This window comes from Oncorhynchus masou, chromosome 15, assembly GCF_036934945.1.
Source record: "Oncorhynchus masou masou isolate Uvic2021 chromosome 15, UVic_Omas_1.1, whole genome shotgun sequence".
Lineage (NCBI taxonomy): Eukaryota > Metazoa > Chordata > Actinopteri > Salmoniformes > Salmonidae > Oncorhynchus > Oncorhynchus masou.
This window is the reverse complement of record NC_088226.1, coordinates 53,922,173-53,928,846: the sequence shown is the minus strand read 5'-3', so window position 1 is coordinate 53,928,846 and position 6,674 is coordinate 53,922,173.

Genomic DNA, 6,674 nt, shown 5'->3' with positions numbered 1-6,674 from the left:
TATGGAATATTCTCTTTTAGCCTTTTGGGGGTGAAAGCTGTCTGCCCTCCAGAATGGTATTCCCATCTGTAGGCTTTCTAAAGATTGATGTGTGCAAACAACATTTGTCATTTTTACTGATGTCAAGGTCCAAAAAATTATTGTTATCCTTGCTGTACTCCATAGTTAGTTTGATGTTAGGGTTAATGTTGTTAAGGTATTGGTGGAAGGAAATAAGTTAATCTTCTGAGCCGGACCAAAACTGGCAAACGTCATCAATATAGCGTCCCCACCATATAATCCGGTCAAAGAAATGGTTATTAGAAGGATCCAAAATTAAGTCATTTTCCCATTTACCCAAGTACAAACCAGGGTAGGAAGGGCTGTAGCTCCCATGGCACATCCTTTAACCTGTTTAAAGATGTTATGATTAAGAATCCATTCAGTCAGTGAGACAATGAATTCTGTAGGAGGCATCTGTCTCAGGCCGGTTACTCAAGAAATGGTCCATAGCTGCCAAACCTTGTTCATGTTCAATGGTGGTGTATAGAGACTCCACACCCATGGGGACTAAAAGGGAAGCTGTACCTATATTGTTCAATTCCTTAATTTTGTTCAACACATCTGTGGTGTCTTGAAGATGGGCTGGGAGTGACGTTAGAAAAGGCTGAATAAAGTCATCAATGTACTTAGAGATGGGTTCTGTCAGACTTTCATTACCACTAATGACTGGTCTGCCTGGGGGTTTCAACATTCTTGTGGACTTTTGGAAGAAGATAAAAAGAAACCATACTCAGATTGCCATTGAAAGGACATTTGAACTCAATGTCTGAAATGTCGCCATTCTCCTTAGCTTCTGTGAGGATCTCTTTCAATTCAGGTTTTAGGTCCTCTGTTGGGTTGAAGGTAAGAGATTGGTGGAATTCATCATTGTCTAATTGACGGTAGGCTTCTGTCACATATTTGTCTTTACTCCACACTACTGTAGCACCACCTTTGTCTGATTTTTTTTTAACCACAATTGTCCATTTTTGGACATTGATTGAATTACATCCCTCTCTATCTTAGAAAGACTACGTTGTGTTTGGTTAGAGTCAATTTTACCCTTAAACAGATTCTCAAACATCAACATTTACCTGCTTGACAAATGTATTTAGTGTGACATTCTGGACAATGGGACAAAAGGTGAACTTGGGCATAAAAGGTGTTTTTGAGGGCACAGAAACTGCCTGACCAGAGACACTGGTGTCTGTAGTTAGAGAGATGTTTTGCTTGTACCAGGCCTTCAGATGAAGATTTCTGAAGAATTTGTTCTTAACTGACTTGCCTAGTTAAATAAAAGTTAAATCATAAAAAAAAAAAATAATCCCCCGATTGCTCATTTGGCCGGGTGGCCAGCTCTAGGAAGAGTCTTGGTGGTTGCACACTTCTCCATTTAAGAATGATGCAGGCCACTGTGTTCTTGGGGGATCTTCAATGCTGCAGAAATGATTTTGTACCCTTCTCCAGATCTGTGCCTCAACACAATCCTGTCTCGGAGCTCTATGGACAGTTCCTTCAACCTCATGGCTTGTTTTTTTTTCTCCTCTGACATGCACTGTCAACTGTGGGACCTTCTATAGACAGGTGTGTGCCTTTCCAAATCATGTCAAATCAATTGAATTTACCACAGGTGGACTCCAGTCAAGTTGTAGAAACATCTCAAGGATGATCAATGGAAACGGGAGGTACCTGAGCTCAATTTCAAGTCTCATAGCAAAGGGCCTGAATACTTCCGTAAATAAGATATTTCAGTTTTATATAAGGCTGTAATGTAAGAACATGTGGAAAAGTCAAGGGGTCTAAATACTTTCCCAATGCACTGTATCTAAATCTTTAATTACCTCAGAGGAGTCAACATTTACATCTCACTCACATCTTCACTGAGGGACATGAGACAATTCATCGTCAGTACAGTTACAGTTGAAGTCGTAAGTTTACAGAAACTTAGGTTGGAGTCATTAAAACTCGTTTTTCAAACACCACAAATTTCTTGTTAACTAGTTTTGGCAAGTCGGTTAGGACATCTACTTTGTGCATGACACAAATCATTTTTCAAACAATTGTTTACAGACCGATTATTTCACAGCTGTTTAAAGGCACAGTCAACTTAGCGTATGTAAACTTCCGACCCACTTGGAATGTGATGAAAGATAAAAAGCTGAAATAATTATTCTGACATTTCACATTCTTAAAATAAAGTGGTGATCCTAACTGACCCAAGACAGGGATTTTTTACTTGGATTAAATGTCAGGAATTGTGAAAAACTGAGTTTTAATGTATTTGGCTCAGGTGTATGTAAACCTCTGACTTCAACTGTACATACGATTTCCCACAGGTGGGTTCCCTGGGTAGAAATCACAATGTACCACATTGCAAGTTGGATTTATGTTGTTGTAAAGTTGAATTCAATGTTGTGAGTCGCACATTGTAACCATTTGGGGAGTACAGTCAGTTCAGTCCAATATGAAAGGTTGTTATGAAATATAATCAAGAGAAACAAATAGAGAAAAGGTCCTTTCATTATTCTCTGTGAGATGGGCTTGTTGCTCAGCCTACAGCCGTCTAACTGATTCCCCAAAGCACTGTTTAGAAATGCGGTCTTGGTAATTTGGAGAGTGGGCGTCATCACTGCTTGTTAGTTGAACAAGTAATTGGAGTCTGTGCTGGCAATTGGTGGGGGGCGGGAGCAGTGGTACGCTGTGGTCCTCTAAGGGGCTATAGATTTGGAACAGTGTTGTACAGAAAGCATACCATTATCATAATGCTTGTCCAGGACTGACACCCTTCCTTTTCTTTTGTCATCAGTCCATACGACAAAATAATTTTTTAGGTAACGTTTTCATTGTCTCATTTCAATGTTATCGCTGTGTATTATGATAATCTACTCACCATTCTACACCACCAGTTGCTTCCTCAGTTAGTGTTTTTTTCAGTTGTTTCTTGGAAAATAAACCACCTCCTACCAAGAAGACACATATCACACAGTCATTTACTTGTCAACTGTAGGCCTACTTGTCAACTACAGCTATCATGCTTCCTTCAGGATGAATATTTAATCAGTGGATAAATCCCATTAAATATGAGCTCTTTCTCATTTATGTGTCAGGTGGACCATAAACCAACTCCTACAAACCATCTAATTAGCGTGCCAAACACACAGATGCATACCTCCAATGGAGTTAGAGGGAGTCCATCATTTTGGGGGGGATTTAGTTCAGTGTTAACTGATGTATCCAAAAAGCATACATTCCCCCAATGTGTCACACTGTTACTAAGTGCTCGGCCAGCTATTATGTAAGGAGGCTTGATTTTAGGATAGTTGCATGTTTGAAAATGAATTAGTCCGACCTATCTATTCTTGATCATAAGAACTACTGGTGTTCAGTGTTCCAATGTCAATACTATGTCCCTTTTGTGCTCTGTGGCTCCTCGTGGCTATCAAATCTCTCAAACATATGTAATTATAGCCAACATTTCTGTGCCTGAAGATATTTCATGATTTAAAAACAGTAACTTGACATTTACATAATTTCTTGTGTCCCAACATAACTGTGGCAAGTCATGACAGATGCTTCTGCTCTTGGATCTGTGACATACTGACCTATTCCTGTGTGGTTCCCCTGCTGCTTTCCGAAATGCTTGTGCTTCTAGTTCCGACAATGCAGTTGGTTATTACTGCATTGTCGGAACTAGAAGCACAAGCATTTCGCTACACTCGCATTAACATCTGCTAACCACGTGTATGTGACAAATAAAATTTGATTTGATTTGACTAACTTTGAGACTCATTTGTTTTCCAATGAAAAACAAAGCATTGGACAATGGACATACAGCTTAAAGTTAAACCACAGACTACTGTGGATGAAGCAGATATTTATTTTTTAGATAATTTATTTTTTATATTGCACATGGAAACAGGAAGACGTTGGGGAAGTTGGTTCGATTTTTAGGTGATAACTCATTAGTGGTGAGTGCAAAAAGGCGCTCGGGTCAGGTGCTGCAGTAAAAATGTGGGCGATTGTAAGCTCAAATGCATTGCATGGCCCAAACAGACAGACTGAGCGCTCGCACATGCTCATTCAATGGAATCTCCAGCATCGTACAATTCTCTCCAACTTGATAGTTGATGGTAGGCAAACACAGGTGAGTTAGCCATGAAGATAGAGTAGGCTATTTGGCAGCCTTCCACTAGAACATGGATAACATTTTGAATATAAATTAATGCTGCAAAATGTACCTTTTTGAGTGATCTGACCAAATTCACATAGAAATTTGAGTTATACATCTCATTCTCATAGAAAGCAAGGCTAAGAAGTGGTAGATCTTTTCTATGTGAGTTATTTTTATGCTTCCCCTTCTTTAGTTTAGATTTTGCGGTTTTGTAAACAATACAATATTTTTGGTTATTGAAAATATATTTCACAGCGGTTTAGATGTGTACAATGATTCTCTACACTATACGTTGCTTGTTTTGTCACAAACTGAAATTAAGGGTAATATTATCATTTTTGCAACCAAGAAATGGCAGAGCGATTTTCTGCATTTTACACCTTTAAATGAAACATACCATAAGAGATACAATGGCAATGGAGTCCTTTATATACAGAGTCAGATTAACTTGTGGGTACCATTTTTATGTCTCTGTGTCCATATGAAGGAAGTTAGGGGTAGTTTCTCAAGCCAATGCTTCAAGTCATTGCGCTACAGCTAGTTAGTGTTTTAAAAAATATATATACATTTGCCAACAGTTCTAAAAAACAGTTTCTGCATTGTCACTATGGGGTTTTGTGTGTAGATTGAGGGAAAAAAACGATTTAATACATTTTAGAATAAGGCTTTAATCTAACAAAATGTGAAAAAAGTTAAAGGATCTGAATACTTCCCTACGTCACTGTATATACAAAAGTATGTGGACAACCCTTCAAATTAGTGGATTTGGCAGCCACACCCGTTACTAACAGGTGTATAAAATTGCGCACACAGCCATGCAATCTCCATAGACAAACATTGGCAGTAGAATGGCCTTACTGAAGAGCTCAGTGACTTTCAACGTGGCACTGTCATAGGATGCCACCTTTCCAACAAGTCAGTTTGTCAAATGTCTGCCCTGCTAGAGATGCCCCGGTCAACTGTAAGTGCTGTTATTGTGAAGTGGAAACGTCTAGTAGCAGCAACGACTCAGCTGCAAAGTGGAAGGCCACACAAGCTCACAGAACTGGACCTCCGAGTGCTGGAGCATGTAGTGTGTAAAAATCATCTGTCCTCGGTTGCAACACTTACTACCGAGTTCCAATCTGCCTCTGGAAGCAACGTCAGCACAATAACTGTTAGTCGAGAGCTTCATGAAATGGGTTTCCATGGCAGAGCAGCCGCACACAAGCCTAAGATCACCATGCATGTCTAAGCGTCGGCTGGAGTGGTGTAAAGCTCGCTGCCATTGGACTCTGGAGCAGTGGAAACGCGTTCTCTGGAGTGATGAATCACACTTCACCGTCTGGCAGTCCAACGGACATGCCAGGAGAATGCTACCTGCCCCAATGCATAGTGCCAACGGTAAAGTTTGGTGGAGGAGGAATAATGGTATGGGGCTGTTTTTCAAGGTACAGGCTAGGCCCCTTAGTTCCAGTGAAGGGGGACATCTTAACACTACAGCATACAATTACCTTCAATTCTGTGCTTCCAACTTTCTGGCAACAGTTTGAGGAAGCACCTTTCCTTTTTCAGCATTACATTGCCCCCGTGCACAAAGCAAGTTCCATACAGAAATAATTTGTCAAGATCGGTGGGAAGAACTTGACTGGTCTACACAGAGCCCTGACCGCAACGCCATCGAACACCTTTGGGATGAATTGGAACGCCGACTGCGAGCCAGGCCTAATCACCAACATCAGTGCCCAACCTCACTAATGCGCTTGTGGCTGAATGGAAGCAAGTCCCCAAAGCAATGTTGCAACATCTAATGGAAAGCCTTCCCAGAAGAGTGGAGGCTGTTATGGAAGCAAAGGAGGGACCAACTCCATATTAATGCCCAGGATTTTGCATTGAGATGTTTGATGAGCGGGTGTCCACATACTTTCGGCCGTGTAGTGTACCTTCATCAATAGGAGCTAAAGGTACTTAGCACTAGTAAGGGGTTAGCCTACTACTAAGCATACAGTAGGCCTATGTTTATATACTTGTTTTGTCTTTTTTTTTTTTACAGTTGAAGAATACTGAGGGGTATATTGATGTCTAAGCACTGTGGGAGGTGTCTTCTTTTCTAGTGAGTTATGGATGTTGTTTGCTGAGTGCCTAGTTGAGTAGGGTTACAATTGTGAGTCTTGGGAATGACCTGATGCCTTTTTTTGTGGGCACAACAATTTCTCAATTTTTATCCTCCCCTTAAAACTATTAATGTTTTTCTGGTTGGGGAAAAATCTCTTCATGGTATGGGGAGAGGGTTGCCACAATATCACCACACTGTCCTGATGAAACTCTGAGAAGTTGGGAGAAAAGAGAGAATTAGAGGAGGGAAAAGGTTACTGTTGCAGAGCATGTCATTATTGTCAGAGTAAGGATAGGTCATGATTCATTGTGGATGGCCAAAGAATGTGCACGAGTTCTGATGCCAACTCAGCCAGCAGAAGTCCAGATCAGATCTGCTGAAGCCTGA